Genomic DNA, 19,109 nt, shown 5'->3' with positions numbered 1-19,109 from the left:
CTTCCCCCCTATTCCCTATACGTGGCCATCCAACCTTTGAACTGGGGACCCACTTAGAAATTCCAACCTAGACAATGCGTCTAAATTCGTCATTGATGGAAAATGGCCTTCTTTCTCAACCCTAACAGATCCGACAGGGCTTTTCCAACTGCCTTTTTGGAGAGCGGCGCAACGACATCATTTTCTCCATTCCATCCCCAATCCTCAAACGTTCGCCCGCCCTCAGACGGAGTTTGAGACTCTATGCAGGAGCGAAGGCCCTTTGGCCCACATTCTCTCTCAAACAGATTACCCACACTTAACCTGTCTGTCCAACTGGGAAAAGGACCTTAATTGCTAATTTTCCCCAGCACAGAGACAACGCATTATCACTTTGGCTCTCAAAATGTCGCTGTGCACGAAGATACAGGAGACGAATTTTAAACTTCTCACCAGGTGGTATTTGACACCATCAAAGCTGCAGAAATGTTTCTCCTCTTCCTCGAACATATGCTGGAGGTGTGGAGAAGAAGAGGGCACGTTGCTGCACATTTTTTGGTCCTGCCTCAGCTTGGTGGACTTCTGGACAGAGATCCGATGCATAACACAAAAATTCACAGACTTCTCCATCCAGGAAGAGGCTGCATTCTTTCTCTTGCACCATTCACTGATTCCCATTAAGAAGTACAAAAAAATCTATTTTACGTCATGTGATAAATGCGGCGAAATCCTGCATCCCTCTCTATTGGAAAAAATGTTCCCCCCCTTTCATTACTCACTGGCTTAAGAAAACAGAGGACATTAAAAAAAATGGAGGACTTGATCCTCACATCACAAGGTATACAAGAATTTTTTAAACAAACCTGAGACATCTGGAATACCTTTATATTCTCACTGGAAGGATGTCGCCTGCTATCGCCTTAGTGCTCTGAGCTTTCCTTGACTGGCCCCTTGGACAGTGGCTGCCATCGTGTCTCGTCCCCTCTTCTCCTTTTCTGATCTTTCAACCCTTCTCTTTTCTGCCTTCCTCCCCTATCTCTCACCCCCTCCACCCCCTCTCTCTTTTGGAAAGAGTGGAAAATTGGGAATGACGGCCCCACACCCCCCTCTGGATGGATTATGCCGGAGGGACCTGGGGGTTTGTGTGACCCTGGATCTTGGTACAGTACTTTATCCGTGCCTCGAATCATTGTGATTGATGGAAGGCAGACTCACAGTTGCGAATATACCTGTATCAAGTATTGTTCAGCTGCTTTTTGCTCTGTATTTCTCTGTTGCATTATGTACTCGGGGGACCGTCTTCCCCTATTTGGAGAAAAAATTATATTTGAAAAAAAAAAGAAGCCTACGACACCTGGTATTCCCAGGCGGTTTCCCATCCAGGCATTAACCAGGCCTGACCCTGCTTAGCCTCCAAGATCAGACGAGATGGAACAGATTCAGGGCGATGTGGCCGTAGCCGATATCTTCAGGCACTCTCAACTCTCTTGACAAACACCAAGATGGTCACCTTGGAAACAAGCGGAAAAAAATAGGTCAACGGCCACAACATAAAAAGAAGCCTACGGCATCTGGAAATCCCAGGCGGTCTCCCATCCAGGTACTAAACTGGTCCCAACCCTGCTTAGCCTCTGAGATCAGATGAGATTGGGCTCTTTTAGGGTGGTGTGGCCGTAGGAGATTTCTTCAGGCACTCTCAACGTTGACTAACGCCAATATGGTCACCTTGGGAAACAAACAAAAAAATCAAGTCAACGCCAACAACATGAGAAGAAGTCTACAGCACCTAGTATTCCCAGGTGGTCTCCCATCCAGGTATTAACAAGGCCCTACCCTGTTTAGTCTCTGAGATCAGATGAGATCTGGTGCTTTCAGGGTTATGTGGCCATAGGCGAGCTCTTCAAGCACTCTCAACCCTCTTGACAAACACCAAGATGGTCACCTTGGTAAACAAACAAAAAAAAAAAAACAAGTCAACGCCAACAACATAAAAATAAGCCTTCAGCACCTAGTATTCCCAGGTGGTCTCCAATCCAGGTACTAGCAAGGCCCGACCCTGTTTAGCCTCTGAGATCAGAGGAGATCTGGCGCTTTCAGGCTTATGTGCCCATAGGCAATCTCTTTGGGCACTCTCAACCCTCTTGACAAATGCCAAGATAGTCACCTTGGGAAACAAGCGAAAAAAAAACAAAACGAATCAAGGCCAACAACATAAAAAGAAGCCTACAATAACTGGTATTCCCAGGTGGTCTCCCATCCAGGTACTAACCAGGCCTGACTCTTCTTAGCCTCCAAGATCAGACGAGATTGGGTGCTTTCAGAGTGCTCGGACTCTTTCCCCATCACTAATGGGACGAGGCAGGGGTGCCCTCTGTCTCCCCTAATTTTTATTCTGACACTGGAACCACTTATGTGTCACGTTCGGAATGACCCGAATATTACTGGCATATCCAAACCCTCGGCACACCACAAAATTGCGGCGTACGCTGACGATCTAATTTTTTTCGTCTCCAATCCACACATTTCGCTTCCCAATATACTCGTGGCTCTCCGGCGATACGGCAGCCTATCAAACTATAAAATCAATTGCACCATCGGCTGTATTGAATATATCGGTCCCGGATGGTGAGGCCAAGAGGCTATGCTCCGCTTTTCCATTCTACTGAGCTGAAAAATCTATACGTTACCTGGGCGTTGACATCGCAGCGGATTTGGTGCAATTGTACCCGCTTAATTTTCTTCCTCTCCTGAATAGACTGAAATCTGATTTGGGAAACTGGCATGATTTAACACTGACCTGGTTCGGGCGCTGTAATGCATTCAAAATGACGGCCCTCCCGCGGATCTTATACTTGTTCCAGACATTATCGATCCGGTTACCCCCAATCTTTTTCAGACATCTGCAGGTGCTGCTCCGGGACTTTATTTGGGCGCGCAAACCGCCCAGAGCCCGTTTGCAATTGCTTGCCAGACCAAAGGACAAGGGGGGTCTGGGTCTCCCAGATCTGAGACAATACAACAGAGCGACTCTGCTAGCGAGAGTCGTTGATTGGCATTGTAATGGCCCACACAAGCAGTGGGTGGAGATGGAGATTGAGGATGGATCCATTCCCCTATTGACCTCCCCGTGGCTCCTGTCCTCCCTACCAAAAGACCTCAGAGATCACCCCGTAGTGGGAGCTACGTTGGCTGTTGTGCGGAGGTTGTTCCGCTGCACACACATTGCTCCCCTGCCGTCACCAATGACTCCGGTTATAGGTAATCCAGACTTCCCACCGGGATTTACCAACAAGAAACTGCGACAGTTGACAGTGGTGGGGAAACAGCGTCTGGGAGAGGTGTGGTCCTCGGGAGGGCTCCCGACCACGCAAACTGTCGCCGAGCTTTCTGACCCTCCGCTTGACTTGTTTAATGCTTATCAACTTCATCACTTTCTTCTGGCCATACAAAGGGCCCCCTACACTCCTAGAGACCTGACGCCCTATGAATCCATCTGTCACAAAAAGGAACCTGTGCAACACACCCTCTCCCTCCTGTACAACCTATTAAGTAGTCAGGAGGAGGAGTCGACCCCACCATTTATCCACAAATGGGAGATTGCATTTGGCATCACATTTACCCCACAACAGATAGGGAATATCCTGACATTAGTACATAAAGCTTCCATCGCAAACCAATATCAAGAATCAGGATACAAGATAGTCTCACGCTGGTATAGAGTCCCATACCTTCTGAATAAAATGAATAGATCGATTCCGGATGTTTGTTGGAGGTGCAATTCAGATACGGGGACCATGGGACACATTTTCTGGGCATGCCCGGCCTTGAGGAACTTTTGGGTGGAGGTGACCGGGACAATAAAAACAGCCTGTTCGAAAATACAAAAAAACCCTCACGATGCAACTCCTGAACGCCGCCCGGGCCTGCATTCCCACACTGTGGAGGCAGCCTCAGCCCCCATCCAAGGTGCTGTGGTATTCCAAAGTCAATCATATTCTCCGGATGGAAGAATTGACCGCCACCCTTCACAACACTGAAGAGGCATTTAGTGTTACATGGAGGCCCTGGAGGTATTTTACTGGTACTTGAGACTACATTTGGGAGGTGAGCAGCGCCCCTGTCCCAGAAAACGACTGAACATCTAACGTTTACCTACGTAGGCCAAGTCTGCCCTGGGTGGCATTCCCCCCCTTCCCTTTTTGTCTTTATTTTTCTTTTTTTCCCTGCCGCCATCCCCCCCCCCTCTTCTCTCTCCGTCTTTGCACTCTCTTCTTCCCCCGTCCTCCCTTTTGACTATGCCTTGTCTCCTTACTAGCCTTTGGGACCCAGAAGAACCCCAGGGTTCTGGACACGACCGGCTCATATTTTACTCTGGTTCACGTAGGTCATGATAAGCTGGCTCGCTGTGGTCCCAGTTGTTCTCCATGATTACATTTGTCCGAACGGAGCTGCATTAGTTATACTGTACTACATGTCGGAGGTGGGGTTTCTCTCTTTTCTGCATGAAACTCTAGGACTCCCCTCTGAGAACCCAGAGTTATTTGGCTGCCTATTTTTTGTTACCATGTAATTGTGACCCTGGGTCATGCTGTATGGTTGACTGTTATATTTATGTTGTTCTACTTATACTTAATAAAAGAATAAAACAAAAAAAAAAAATTAAGTCAATGCCAACAACTTAAAAAAAAAGCCTATGGCATCGAGAAATCCCAGGCGGTCTCCCATCCCGGTACTAACCAGGTCCCAACCCTGCTTAGCCTCTGAGACAGGGCTGGTGCAAGGATCGTTGACACCCTAGGCGAAAACCTAATTTTGCCACCCCCCCCCCGGCTGCGCCCATGACTCCACCTGCCCTTGCTACACATGACCTATCTGACCCCTACACTGACCCCCTGACACATAAACTAATCCACCTGACTCCTACTTCCTGCACTACTCACATCACATTGACCCCTACACTGACCCACCTGATAATTACACCGACCCACCTGGCACCTACACCAACCCACCTGGCACCTACACTGCCAATTACACTGACCATCGCGCTGACACCTACACTGACCATCACGCTGACACCTACACTGACCATCACGCTGACACCTACCCTGAAAACACATACCCTGAAAACACATACCCTGAAAACACATACCCTGACACATAAAATGGCACTGACGCATACACTGACGCATACACTGACGCATACACTGACATGACACATACACTGACACGACACATACACTGACACATTACACTGACACGACACATACACTGACACGACACATCACACTGGCATGACACATACAGTGGCATGACACATACACTGACACATCACACTGGCATGACACATACACAGACACATCACACTGGCATGACACATACACAGACACATCACACTGACATGACACATACACTGACATGACACATACACAGACACATCACACTGACATGACACATACACTGACACATCACACTGACATGACACATACACTGACACATTACACTGACATGACACATACACTGACACGACACATACACTGACACATCACACTGGCATGACACATACACAGACACATCACAATGACATGACACATACACAGACACATCACACTGACATGACACATACACAGACACATCACACTGACATGACACATACACAGACACATTACACTGACATGACACATACACTGACACATTACACTGACATGACACATACACTGACACGACACATACACTGACACATCACACTGGCATGACACATACACTGACACATTACACTGACATGACACATACACTGACACATTACACTGACATGACACATACACAGACACATCACACTGACATGACACATACACAGACACATCACACTGACATGACACATACACAGACACATCACACTGACATGACACATACACAAACACATCACACTGGCATGACACATACACAGACACATCACACTGACATGACACATACACAGACACATCACACTGACATGACACATACACAGACACACCACACTGGCATGACACTGACACACATCACACTGACCTACCTGACTCCTACTTCCTGCATTACTCACACACAAACCCCCTCCATACAGCTCAATGGATCCATCCTCCTCCTTACCTCTGCTCTTTGATGCTGCCTTCAGCGACCATCATCCCACCGGGCCTCTCCGACTTCTCCGCACTGCCAGCGCCGTCCACCCGCTCCGCCGGGGCCACGCCAGCGCCATCCATCCGCTCCGCCGGGGCCACACCAGCGCCGTCCACCCGCTCCGCCGGGGCCACACCAGCGCCATCCATCCGCTCCGCCTCCATCATATCCCCGCCGGGACCAGGCCAGCGCCGTCAACCCCGCTCCATGATGTCCCCGCCGGGCAGGAGGTCAGCTGACCGACCTCTCGAAGCTCCCATCTCCGCCGAGCCCCGCCCCTCCGCTGCACTCACACAGACACACAGCGCAGCTCCAGAGGGACAGGCTGGAGCAAAGGAGTCCCGGAGCGGCGCTGTGAGATGAGTACGGTGGGGCGCTCAGCGGGAAACATGGGGGAATGGTGGCGCCGGTGGAACACCACAGGGGGGGCGAGAGAGCAGAAGAGGAGCTCACACTGGGCAGAGGCCGTAGTTGCGCCCTAGGTGGTAGTGCGCCCTAGGCGGCTGCCTACTTCGCCTAGTGGTAGCGCCGGCCCTGCTCTGAGATCAAATGAGATTTGGCTCTTTCAGGGTGATGCAGCCATAGTAGATTTTTTCAGGCACGCTCAACCCTCTTGACAAATGCCAAGATGGTCACCTTAGGAAACAAACAAAAAAAACAAGTCAACACCAACAACATAAAAAGAAGCCTACCGCACCTAGTATTTCCAGGCGGTCTCCCATCCAGGTATTAACAAGGCGCGACCCTTTCTAGCCTCTGAGATCAGCGGAGATTGGGCGCTTTCAGGGGGATGTGCCCATAGGCAATCTCTTTGGGCACTCTCATCCCTCTTGAAAAATGCCAAGATAGTCACCCTGGGAAACAAGCGAAAAAAAACAGGTCAACGCCAACAACATAAAAAGAAGAATACGGCACCTGGTATTCCAAGGCCGTCTCCCATTCAAGTACTAACTAGGCCCAACCCTTCTTAGCCTCTGAGATCAGAAGAGATAGGGTGCTTTCAGGGTGATGTGGCTGTAAGCGATCTCTTTAGGCACTCTCAACCCTCTTGACAAATGCCAAGATGATCCCTTTGGGAAACAAGCGAAAAAAACAGGTCAACACCAACAACATAAAAAGAAGCCTGCGGCATCTGGAAAACCCAGGCGGTCTCCCATCCAGGTACAAACCAGGCCCAACCCTGCTTAGCCTCTGAGACCAAACGAGATTGGGCGCTTTCAGGGTGTTGTGCCCATAGGCAATTTCTTTGTGCACTCTCAACCCTCTTGACACATGCCAAGATGGTCACCTTGGGAAACAAGGGAAAAAAAACAGGTCAACGCGACAACATAATGAGAAGCCTACGGCACCTGGTATTCCCAAGCTTTCTCCCATCCAGGTACTAACCAGGCCCATCGCTGCTTAGCCTCCGAGATCAGATGAGATTAGGCTCTTTCAGGGTGATTTGGCTGTAGGCACTCTCTTTGGGCACTCTGAAGCCTCTTGACAAAGGCCAAGATGGTCACCTTGGGAAACAAGCTAAAAAAAACAGGTCAAAGCCAACAACATAAAAAGAAGCCTACGGCATCCAGTATTCCCAGGCGATCTCCCAATCAAGACACTAACCAGACCAGATCCTTCTATGGCACCTGGTCTTCCCAGGCAGTCTCCCATCCAGGTACTAACCAGGCCTGACGCTGCTTAGCCTCTGAAATCAGACGAGATCGGGTGCTTTCAGGTTGATGTGGCCGTAAGCGTTCTCTTCAAGACACGCCTAACCCTCTTGACAAACGCCAAATGGTCGCCTTGAGAACAACAGACAAAGCCAACAACATAAAAGGAAGCCTATGGGCTTACAGCGGACCTTAAAAGATGGGACCCACTAGCTCTGTCATGGTTCGGACGCTGTAATGTGTTGAAGATGAACGCGTTGCCACGACTTCTGTATCTACTACAAGCCTTACCTATCAAAATACCCCAGACTTTCTTTCATTCGGTTCGCTCAATCTTTATCAAGTTCCTCTGGCGCGGAAAACATATGCGTATTGGTAGGGCAATGCTATTGCGACCGAAATTGCGGGGAGGTATTGGCTTCCCGCACCCTGCTCTATATTACACAGCGAGGCACATGACACCGGTGGTTGACTGGTGCCGGTGTTCTGCCATATACTGTCCGGCCATGATATAGTGTCCGCTGTGTACTCCGAAGCTGAACGGCTCCTGCGCGGTGAGTGGAGGTGGTAGCCCCACCATCCAAGCGGACATAGGGTTGTGAATATTAGCCACTTCCCGACCAGCGCACGACGATGTACGTCGACAGCATGGCACGGGCAGGCATATTGGCGTACATGTACGTCCAATATTCGTTGCCGCCGTGCCATCGGGAGCGCGCCGGCGGCGGCGCGCTCCCGCGCTGGTCGGGACCCCCGTGAGTCCGGTCGCGGGACCCGCGGACTCGATCGCCGCGGGCATCCCCTCGATCGTCTCACGGAGCGGCGGAAGTGAGGAAATGCTGTATAAACAACATTTTCTCATTCTGCCTAGCAACTAGTGACGCTGATCTCTGCTCCATGTGATTGGAGCAGAGATCAGTGTACACTAAATGAAAGCCCAACCCCCCCACAGTTAGTAACACTCCCCTAGGAACACTTAACCCCTACACTGCCACTCACTGGTTAACCCTTTCACTGCCAGTGTCATTTACACAGGAATCACTGCATTTATATAGCAGTGATTACTGTATAAATGACAATGGTCCCAAAAATGTGTCAAAAATGTCCGATGGGTCCCCGACAATGTCGCAGTCACAATAAAAATCGCAGATCGCCGCCATTACTAGTAAAAATAAAATAATAAAAAAATATTAATAAAAATGCTATAAAACTATCCCTATTTTGTAAACGCTATAACTTTTGCGCAAACCAATCAATAATCGCTTATTGCGATTTTTTTTACCAAAAATATGTAGACGAATACGTATTGGCCTAAATTGAGGGAAAAAAATGTTTTTTTATATATTTTTGGGGGATATTTATTATAACAAAAAGTAAAAAATAATGCGTTTTTTTCAAAATTGTCGCTCTATTTTTGTTTATAGCGCAAAAAATAAAAACCGCAGGGGTGATCAAATACCACCAAAAGAAAGCTCTATTTGTGGGAAAAAAAGGACGTTAATTTTGTTTGAGAGCCACGTCGCACGATCGCGCAATTGTCAGTTAAAGCGACGCAGTGCCGAATCGCAAAAAGTGGTCTGGTCTTTGACCAGCAAATTGGTCCGGTCTGAAAGTGGTTAGAGGGCCCCTCGCAGGCGAGCTTCGCTCGCCACGCTTCGGGCTTGGCTTCGCTGCGCTCGGCTCTTTTATATTCTTACTCTATGTCCACTTGGATAGTGGGGATAGAACCTGTACTCAGTGCGCAGGTGCCGTTCATGCTCGCAATTTTTGAAATCTGTGTTGCTGTGTACTGCGCATGCGCAGTACACAGCGGACACTATCCGATGGGGGACCATATGTGATTAGACACCGGCATGGGGAACTGAAGCTATGGGTCAAGCTAGAGCAGGAGATGGTGCGGGTTCCACTGGCTGGTCTGCCTTGGGCGGGGAGGCCATTGGAGCCCTGTGTGACTACTCACCCATTAATTGGCCCCTCGCTCGCCGAGATGGATAGTTTTTTTTACCTTTCCCACCTGACTAACTTCCCTTCTCCTATGACCCCAATTATTGGACATCCTAGATTCCCTCCGGGCCTGTCTGACCAGGCCTTTACCAGGCAAGCCCCGAAAGGGCTTCTGAGAGCAGCCCTATTTCTTGGACCCACAGGCTTGATTCCCATGGGAACCATACTGCTAGAGCAAGTACCTGTTGCATTGGATAGCTGGAGAGCTAGACAGCTAATCCATTTCCTCGGATCACTACCTAACCATTCGTTCTTCTCTAGACAATTCCACCCCTTCAAGGAACTTTGCCTGGATGATGGCCCAATTCATGGTTCCCTCTCTAGGTCCTACCTAATCCTGACAGATGCACAATCCTCCACGGATCCACCCTTCCTAGCTAAATGGAAAAGGGACTTACAAACTACATTCTCCAAACCACAGAAGGACAGAATACTCTTTTTCGCCCATAAGTCGTCACTCTGCAGTAAATATCAGGAGATCTCATATAAGCTGATCACATGCTGGTATCGTACACCGGTGGTGTTGGCCAAAATATTCCCCGGTCAATCTGACCGCTGCTGTCGCTGTGGGCAACAGGCTGGCACCATTCTCCACATTTTCTGGGAATGCCCTAAATTACAAACATTCGGGCAGCCTGTCCTGAGACTCATCCACAAGTTCACAGACATTTCCTTAGCCAATGATCCCGCAGCAGTTCTTCTCAATCTAACTCCTATGTCGAGAAAGCGTTATCATAAGTCCTTACTTAAACATCTCCTCAAGGCAGCTAGGGCCTGCATCCCAAGTCAGTGGAAAGAGCAATCTGCTCCAATGGTGACCCAGTGGTTCGCAAGGGTTAATGATATTGAACGAATGGAAGACCTGACTGCCACAATGAGGGATAAAACGGAGGAGCATGGGAACAGATGGTTCTACTGGACCCAGTTTCGCTTTTCGGAAGAATACCTCCGCGAGACATAGTAAGCTCATGGTGATCGTTGGAGATCGCTGTTCCAAACGTTGGACAGCTGATGAGCTGGTGAGCCGAGGGCGTCTCTTGCTCCCTGGGAGGGGACCCCATCCTATCCACTCTACCCACGACACCCCCTTACCCCTTCTTTTCCTTTTCTGCCATTTCCTTCCCCAATCTTCTCTTTCCCCTTCTCCCTCCTTTCAGTTCTACTATTTCCCTTCTTAACTCAAAAAAGGGAAAAGAAAATGGTATGTTCCGACCCCATTTGACTACTACACAATACTCTTTCTCTATCTATGGATATCTAAACTCTTCGAAGGTAGCAGGGCTAGTATCAATAATATTTTAAGTGGTAGAGGATCCCAACGAGATGGAGCTTTAATCTCATCTTGATATGACCGCAAAGCTGTACACGTGCTATTCTCCTTGGACTTCTTACCATTGGCTCTGATATCCATGCAATATGATCGTTTGTTTGTAACTATTTGTATCACACATTCTGTGAAGTTGCCTTTGCATTGTATGTCGCATACTACTAAATAAAAAAAAAAAAAAAAAAAAAAAAGCCTATGGCATCTGGTATTTCCAGGCGGTCTCCCATCCAGGTACTAACCAGGCCCGACACTGTTTAGCATCCGAGATCAGACGAGATTGGGCGCTTTCAGGGTGATGGGGCCGTAGGTGATCTCTTTGGGCACTCTCAACCCTCTTGACAAACGCCAAGATTTTCACCTTGGGAAACAAGTGAAAAAAAAACCAGGTCAAGGCCAACAACATAAAAAGAAGCCTACAGCACCTAGTATTCCCAGGTGGTCTCCAATCCAGGTACTAGCAAGGCCCAACCCTGTTTAGCTTCTGAGATCAGAGGAGATCGGGCGCTTTCAGGGTTATGTGCCCATAGGCAATCTCTTTGGGCATTCTCAACCCTCTTGACAAATGCCAAGATAGTCACCTTGAGATACAAGCGAAAAAAAACAGGTCAATGTCAACAACATAAAAAGAAGAATACGGCACCTGGTATTCCAACGCCATCTCCCATCCAGGTACTAACTAGGCCCAACCCTTCTTAGCCTCAGAGAAGAGAAGAGATAGGGCTCTTTCAGGGTGATGCTGCTGTAAGCGATCTCTTTGGGCACTCTCATCCCTCTTGACAAATGCCAAGATGGTCACCTTGGGAAACAAGCGAAAAAAGAAAACGAATCAACGCCAACAACATAAAAAGAAGCCTACAATAACTGGTATTCCCAGGTGGTCTCCCATCCAGGTACTAACCAGGCCCGACTCTTCTTAGCCTCCAAGGTCAGACGAGATTGGGTGCTTTCAGAGTGATGTGGCCATTGGCAATCTCTTCAGGCACTCTCAACCCTCTTGACAAACACCAAGATGGTCACTTTGGGAAACAAGCGGAAAAAAAACAGGTCAACGCCAACAACATAAAAAGAAGTCTACGACACCTGGTATTCCCAGGCGGTCTCCCCTCCAGGTACTAACAAGGCCTGACTCTTCTTAGCTTCCAACATCAAACGTGATCGGGTGCTTTCAGGGTGATGTGCCTGTAGGCAATCTCTTCAGGCACTTTCAACCCTCTTGACAAACGCCAAGATGGTCACCTTGGGAAACAAGCAAAAAAATAAAAATAAGTCGGAAGCTAGAGACAATACGGCCCGAGTCCTCAATTTAATCCATGCGGCGCATGTACAGGGAAGGCCCTTGCTTATGTTGTCAACGGACGTGGAGAAGGCCTTTGACAGGGTGGCCTGGCACTTTATGCAGGCCACCCTGAAACATATAGGTCCAATATATATATATATATCCAATGCAACAGGTACTTGCTCTAGCAGTATGGTCCCCATGGGAATCAAGCCCGTGGGTCCAAGAAATAGGGCTTCTCTCAGAAGCCCTTTCGGGGCTTGCCTGGTAAAGGCCTGGTCAGACAGGCCCGGAGGGAATCTAGGATGTCCAATAATTGGGGTCATAGGAGAAGGGAAGTTAGTCAGGTGGGAAAGGTGAAAAAAACTATCCATCTCGGCGAGCGAGGGGCCAATTAACGGGTGAGTAGTCACACAGGGCTCCAATGGCCTCCCCGCCCAAGGCAGACCAGCCAGTGGAACCCGCACCATCTCCTGCTCTAGCTTGACCCATAGCTTCAGTTCCCCATGCCGGTGTCTTATCACATATGGTCCCCCATCGGATAGTGTCCGCTGTGTACTGCGCATGCGCAGCGAGGCCAAGCCCAAAGCGTGGCGAGCGAAGCTCGCCTGCGAGGGGCCCTCTAATATTCACAACCCTATGTCCACTTGGATGGTGGGGCTACCACCTCCACTCACCGCGCATGAAAATCTCCGAAGCTTCGTCTGCTCCGTACTGCGCATGCGCAGTACGGCGCAGACACTATATCATGGCCGGACAGTATATGGCAGAACACCGGCACCAGTCAACACCGGTGTCATGTGCGTCGCTGTGTAATATAGAGCAGGGTCCGGGAAGCCAATACCTCCCCGCAATTTCGGTCGCAATAGCATTGCCCTACCAATACGCATATGTTTTCCACGCCAGAGGAACTTGATAAAGATTGAGCGAACCGCATGAAAGAAAGTCTGGGGTATTTTGATAGGTAAGGCTTGTAGTAGATACAGAAGTCGTGGCAACGCGTTCATCTTCAACACATTACAGCGTCCGAACCATGACAGAGCTAGTGGGTCCCATCTTTTAGGGTCCACTGTAAGCCCATAGGCTTCTTTTTATGTTGTTGGCTTTGACCTGTTTTTTTTGCTTGTTTCTCAAGGCGACCATCTTGCCGTTTGTCAAGAGGGTTGGGCGTGTCTTGAAGAGAACGCTTACGGCCACATCAACCTGAAAGCACCCGATCTCGTCTGATTTCAGAGGCTAAGCAGCGTCAGGCCTGGTTAGTACCTGGATGGGAGACTGCCTGGGAAGACCAGGTGCCATAGAAGGATCTGGTCTGGTTAGTGTCTTGATTGGGAGATCGCCTGGGAATACTGGATGCCGTAGGCTTCTTTTTATGTTGTTGGCTTTGACCTGTTTTTTTTAGCTTGTTTCCCAAGGTGACCATCTTGGCCTTTGTCAAGAGGCTTCAGAGTACCCAAAGAGAGTGCCTACGGCCAAATCACCCTGAAAGAGCCCAATCTCATCTGATCTCGAAGGCTAAGCAGCGATGGGCCTGGTTAGTTCCTGGATGGGAGACAGCTTGGGAATACCAGGTGCCATAGGCTTCTCATTATGTTGTCGGCGTTGACCTGTTTTATTTTCCCTTGTTTCCCAAGGTGACCATCTTGGCATGTGTCAAGAGGGTTGAGAGTGCACAAAGAAATTGCCTACGAGCACAACAACCTGAAAGCGCCCAATCTCGCTTGGTCTCAGAGGCTAAGCAGGGTTGGGCCTGGTTTGTACCTGGATGGGAGACCGCCTGGGTTTTCCAGATGCCGCAGGCTTCTTTTTATGTTGTTGGTGTTGACCTGTTTTTTTCGCTTGTTTCCCAAAGTGATCATCTTGCCATTTGTCAAGAGGGTTGAGAGTGCCTAAAGAGATCGCTTACAGCCACATCACCCTGAAAGCACCCTATCTCTTCTGATCTCAGAGGCTAAGAAGGGTTGGGCCTAGTTAGTACTTGAATGGGAGACGGCCTTGGAATACCAGGTGCCGTATTCTTCTTTTTATGTTGTTGGCGTTGACCTGTTTTTTTTCACTTGTTTCCCAGGGTTTTGGCATTTTTCAAGAGGGATGAGAGTGCCCAAAGAGATTGCCTATGGACACATCACCCTGAAAGCGCCCAATCTCCGCTGATCTCAGAGGCTAGAAAGGGACGCGCCTTGTTAATACCTGGATGGGAGACCGCGTGGAAATACTAGGTGCGGTAGGCTTCTTTTTATGTTGTTGGCATTGACTTGTTTTTTTTGTTTGTTTCCCAAGGTGACCATCTTGGCGTTTGTCAAGAGGGTTGAGCGTGCCTGAAAAAATCTACTATGGCTGCATCACCCTGAAAGAGCCAAATCTCATTTGATCTCAGAGGCTAAGCAGGTTTGGGACCTGGTTAGTACGTGGATGGGAGACCGCCTGGGATTTCTCGATGCCATAGGCTTTTTTATTAAGTTGTTGGCATTGACTTATTTTTTATTTTTTGTTTTATTCTTTTACTAAGTATAAGTAGAACAACACAAATGTAACAGTCAACCATACAGCATGACCCAGGGTCACAATTACATGGTAACAAAAAATAGGCAGCCAAATAACTCTGGGTTCTCAGAGGGGAGTCCTAGAGTTTCATGCAGAAAAGAGAGAAACCCCACCTCCGACATGTAGTACAGTATAACTAATGCAGCTCCGTTCGGACAAATGTAATCATGGAGAACAACTGGGACCACAGCGAGCCAGCTTATCATGACCTACGTGAACCAGAGTAAAATATGAGCCGGTCGTGTCCATAACCCTGGGGTTCTTCTGGGTCCCAAAGGCTAGTAAGGAGACAAGGCATAGTCAAAAGGGAGGACGGGGGAAGAAGAGAGTGCAAAGACGGAGAGAGAAGAGGGGGGGGGATGGCGGCAGGGAAAAAAAGAAAAATAAAGACAAAAAGGGAAGGGGGGGAATGCCACCCAGGGCAGACTTGGCCTACGTAGGTAAACGTTAGATGTTCAGTCGTTTTCTGGGACAGGGGCGCTGCTCACCTCCCAAATGTAGTCTCAAGTACCAGTAAAATACCTCCAGGGCCTCCATGTAACACTAAATGCCTCTTCAGTGTTGTGAAGGGTGGCGGTCAATTCTTCCATCCGGAGAATATGATTGACTTTGGAATACCACAGCACCTTGGATGGGGGCTGAGGCTGCCTCCACAGTGTGGGAATGCAGGCCCGGGCGGCGTTCAGGAGTTGCATCGTGAGGGTTTTTTTGTATTTTCGAACAGGCTGTTTTTATTGTCCCGGTCACCTCCACCCAAAAGTTCCTCAAGGCCGGGCATGCCCAGAAAATGTGTCCCATGGTCCCCGTATCTGAATTGCACCTCCAACAAACATCCGGAATCGATCTATTCATTTTATTCAGAAGGTATGGGACTCTATACCAGCGTGAGACTATCTTGTATCCTGATTCTTGATATTGGTTTGCGATGGAAGCTTTATGTACTAATGTCAGGATCTTCCCTATCTGTTGTGGGGTAAATGTGATGCCAAATGCAATCTCCCATTTGTGGATAAATGGTGGGGTCGACTCCTCCTCCTGACTACTTAATAGGTTGTACAGGAGGGAGAGGGTGTGTTGCACAGGTTCCTTTTTGTGACAGATGGATTCATAGGGCGTCAGGTCTCTAGGAGTGTAGGGGGCCCTTTGTATGGCCAGAAGAAAGTGACGAAGTTGATAAGCATTAAACAAGTCAAGCGGAGGGTCAGAAAGCTCGGCGACAGTTTGCGTGGTCGGGAGCCCTCCCGAGGACCACACCTCTCCCAGACGCTGTTTCCCCACCACTGTCAACTGTCGCAGTTTCTTGTTGGTAAATCCCGGTGGGAAGTCTGGATTACCTATAACCGGAGTCATTGGTGACGGCAGGGGAGCAATGTGTGTGCAGCGGAACAACCTCCGCACAACAGCCAACGTAGCTCCCACTACGGGGTGATCTCTGAGGTCTTTTGGTAGGGAGGACAGGAGCCACGGGGAGCTCAATAGGGGAATGGATCCATCCTCAATCTCCATCTCCACCCACTGCTTGTGTGGGCCATTACAATGCCAATCAACGACTCTCGCTAGCAGAGTCGCTCTGTTGTATTGTCTCAGATCTGGGAGACCCAGACCCCCCCTGTCCTTTGGTCTGGCAAGCAATTGCAAACGGGCTCTGGGCGGTTTGCATGCCCAAATAAAGTCCCGGAGCAGCAGCTGCAGTTGTCTGAAAAAAATTGGGGGTAACCGGATCGGTAATGTCTGGAACAAGTATAAGATCCGCGGGAGGGCCGTCATTTTGAATGCATTACAGCGCCCGAACCGGGTCAGTGTTAAAGCATGCCAGTTTCCCAAATCAGATTTCAGTCTATTCAGGAGAGGGACAAAATTAAGCGGGTACAATTGCGCCAAATCCGCTGCGATGTCAACGCCCAGGTAACGTATAGATTTTTCAGCTCAGTAGAATGGAAAAGCGGAGCGTAGCCTCCTGGCCTCACCATCCGGGACCGATATATTCAATACAGCCGACGGTGCAATTGATTTTATAGTTTGATAGGCTGCCGTATCGCCGGAGAGCCGCGAGTATATTGGGAAGTGAAATATGTGGATTGGAGACGAAAAAAATTAGATCGTCAGCGCATGCCGCAATTTTGTGGTGTGCCGAGGGTTTGGATATGCCAGTAATATTCGGGTCATTCCGAACGTGACACATAAGTGGTTCCAGTGTCAGAATAAAAATTAGGGGAGACAGAGTACACCCCTGCCTCGTCCCATTAGTGATGGGGAAAGAGTCCGAGCACTCTGAAAGCACCCAATCTCATCTGATCTTGGAGGCTAAGAAGAGTCAGGCCTGGTTAGTACCTGGATGGGAGACCACCTGGGAATACCAGTTATTGTAGGCTTCTTTTTATGTTGTTGGCCTTGATTCGTTTTGTTTTGTTTTCGCTTGTTTCCCAAGGTGACCATCTTGGCATTTGTCAAGAGGGTTGAGAGTGCCCAAAGAGTTCGCTTACAGCAGCATCACCCTGAAAGAGCCCTATCTCTTCGCATCTCTGAGGCTAAGAAGGGTTGGGCCTAGTTAGTCCCTGGATGGGAGATGGCTTTGGAATACCAGGTGCCGTAGTCTTCTTTTTATGTTGTTGACATTGACCTGTTTTTTTTTCGCTTGTTTCCCAAGGTGACTATCTTGGCATTTGTCAAGAGGGTTGAGAGTGCCCAAAGAGATTGCCTATGGGCACATAAGCCTGAAAGCGCCCGATCTCCTCTGATCTCAGAGGCTAAACAGGGTCGGGCCTTGCTAGTACCTGGATTGGAGACCACCTGGGAATACTAGGTGCTGAAGGCTTATTTTTATGTTGTTGGCGTTGACTTGTTTTTTTTTTTTTTTTTGTTTACCAAGGTGACCATCTTGGTGTTTGTCAAGAGGGTTGAGAGTGCTTGAAGAGCTCGCCTATGGCCACATAACCCTGAAAGCAACAGATCTCGTCTGATCTCAGAGACTAAACAGGGTCGGGCCTTGTTAATACCTGGATGGGAGACCACCTGGGAATACTAGGTGCTGTAGACTTCTTCTCATGTTGTTGGCGTTGACTTGATTTTTTTGTTTGTTTCCCAAGGTGACCATATTGGCGTTAGTCAAGGTTGAGAGTGCCTGAAGAAATCTCCTACGGCCACACCACCCTAAAAGAGCCCAATCTCATCTGATCTCAGAGGCTAAGCAGGGTTGGGACCAGTTTAGTACCTGGATGGGAGACCGCCTGGGATTTCCAGATGCCGTAGGCATCTTTTTATGTTGTGGCCATTGACCTATTTTTTTCCGCTTGTTTCCAAGGTGACCATCTTGGTGTTTGTCAAGAGAGTTGAGAGTGCCTGAAGATATCGGCTACGGCCACATCACCCTGAATCTGTTCCATCTCGTCTGATCTTGGAGGCTAAGCAGACCAGCAGGCCTGGTTAATGCCTGTATGGGAAACCGCCTGGGAATACCAGGTGTCGTAGGCTTCTTTTTTTTTTTCAAATATAATTTTTTCTCCAAATAGGGGAAGACGGTCCCCCGAGTACATAATGCAACAGAGAAATACAGAGCAAAAAGCAGCTGAACAATACTTGATACAGGTATATTCGCAACTGTGAGTCTGCCTTCCATCAATCACAATGATTCGAGGCACGGATAAAGTACTGTACCAAGATCCAGGGTCACACAAACCCCCAGGTCCCTCCGGCATAATCCATCCAGAGGGGGGTGTGGGGCCGTCATTCCCAATTTTCCACTCTTTCCAAAAGAGAGAGGGGGTGGAGGGGGTGAGAGATAGGGGAGGTAGGCAGAAAAGAGAAGGGTTGAAAGATCAGAAAAGGAGAAGAGGGGACGAGACACGATGGCAGCCACTGTCCCCAAGGGGCCAGTCAAGGAAAGCTCAGAGCACTAAGGCGATAGCAGGCGACATCCTTCCAGCGAGAATATAAAGGTATTCCAGATGTCTCAGGTTTGTTTAAAAAATTCTTGTATACCTTGTGATGTGAGGATCAAGTCCTCCATTTTTTTTAATGTCCTCTATTTTCCTAAGCCAGTGGGTAATGAAAGGGGGGGAACATTTTTTCCAATAGAGAGGGATGCAGGATTTCGCCGCATTTATCACATGCCGTAAAATAGATTTTTTTGTACTTCTTAAAGGGGAGGGCCACCCTGAAAAACAAAAAAATGTTA

At 48.8% G+C, this 19,109-nt stretch overlaps 9 pseudogenes; 3 read left to right on the top strand and 6 right to left on the bottom strand.

The window, feature by feature from the left end:
* Positions 1-1,538: 1,538 nt before the first annotated feature.
* Positions 1,539-1,658, bottom strand: LOC143949770 (5S ribosomal RNA; annotated as a pseudogene).
* A 95-nt stretch (positions 1,659-1,753) lies between these two features.
* Positions 1,754-1,872, bottom strand: LOC143948578 (5S ribosomal RNA; annotated as a pseudogene).
* Positions 1,873-7,469: 5,597 nt separating this feature from the next.
* Positions 7,470-7,588, bottom strand: LOC143949915 (5S ribosomal RNA; annotated as a pseudogene).
* Positions 7,589-11,305: 3,717 nt separating this feature from the next.
* On the bottom strand, positions 11,306-11,424 carry LOC143949213 (5S ribosomal RNA; annotated as a pseudogene).
* Positions 11,425-11,525: 101 nt separating this feature from the next.
* Positions 11,526-11,644, bottom strand: LOC143948750 (5S ribosomal RNA; annotated as a pseudogene).
* Positions 11,645-11,964: 320 nt separating this feature from the next.
* On the bottom strand, positions 11,965-12,083 carry LOC143947471 (5S ribosomal RNA; annotated as a pseudogene).
* Positions 12,084-13,855: 1,772 nt separating this feature from the next.
* Positions 13,856-13,974, top strand: LOC143949651 (5S ribosomal RNA; annotated as a pseudogene).
* Positions 13,975-17,853: 3,879 nt separating this feature from the next.
* Positions 17,854-17,972, top strand: LOC143949703 (5S ribosomal RNA; annotated as a pseudogene).
* Positions 17,973-18,067: 95 nt separating this feature from the next.
* LOC143949895 (5S ribosomal RNA) lies at positions 18,068-18,187 on the top strand (annotated as a pseudogene).
* Positions 18,188-19,109: the final 922 nt, after the last annotated feature.

Source organism: Lithobates pipiens, unplaced genomic scaffold (assembly GCF_037356315.1).
Source record: "Lithobates pipiens isolate NorthernLeopardFrog02 unplaced genomic scaffold, aLitPip1_a1.2 Scaffold_30, whole genome shotgun sequence".
Classification (NCBI taxonomy): Eukaryota; Metazoa; Chordata; class Amphibia; order Anura; family Ranidae; genus Lithobates; species Lithobates pipiens.
Note: the sequence above shows the minus strand (reverse complement) of the source record. Positions and strands in the feature narration are given on the sequence as shown.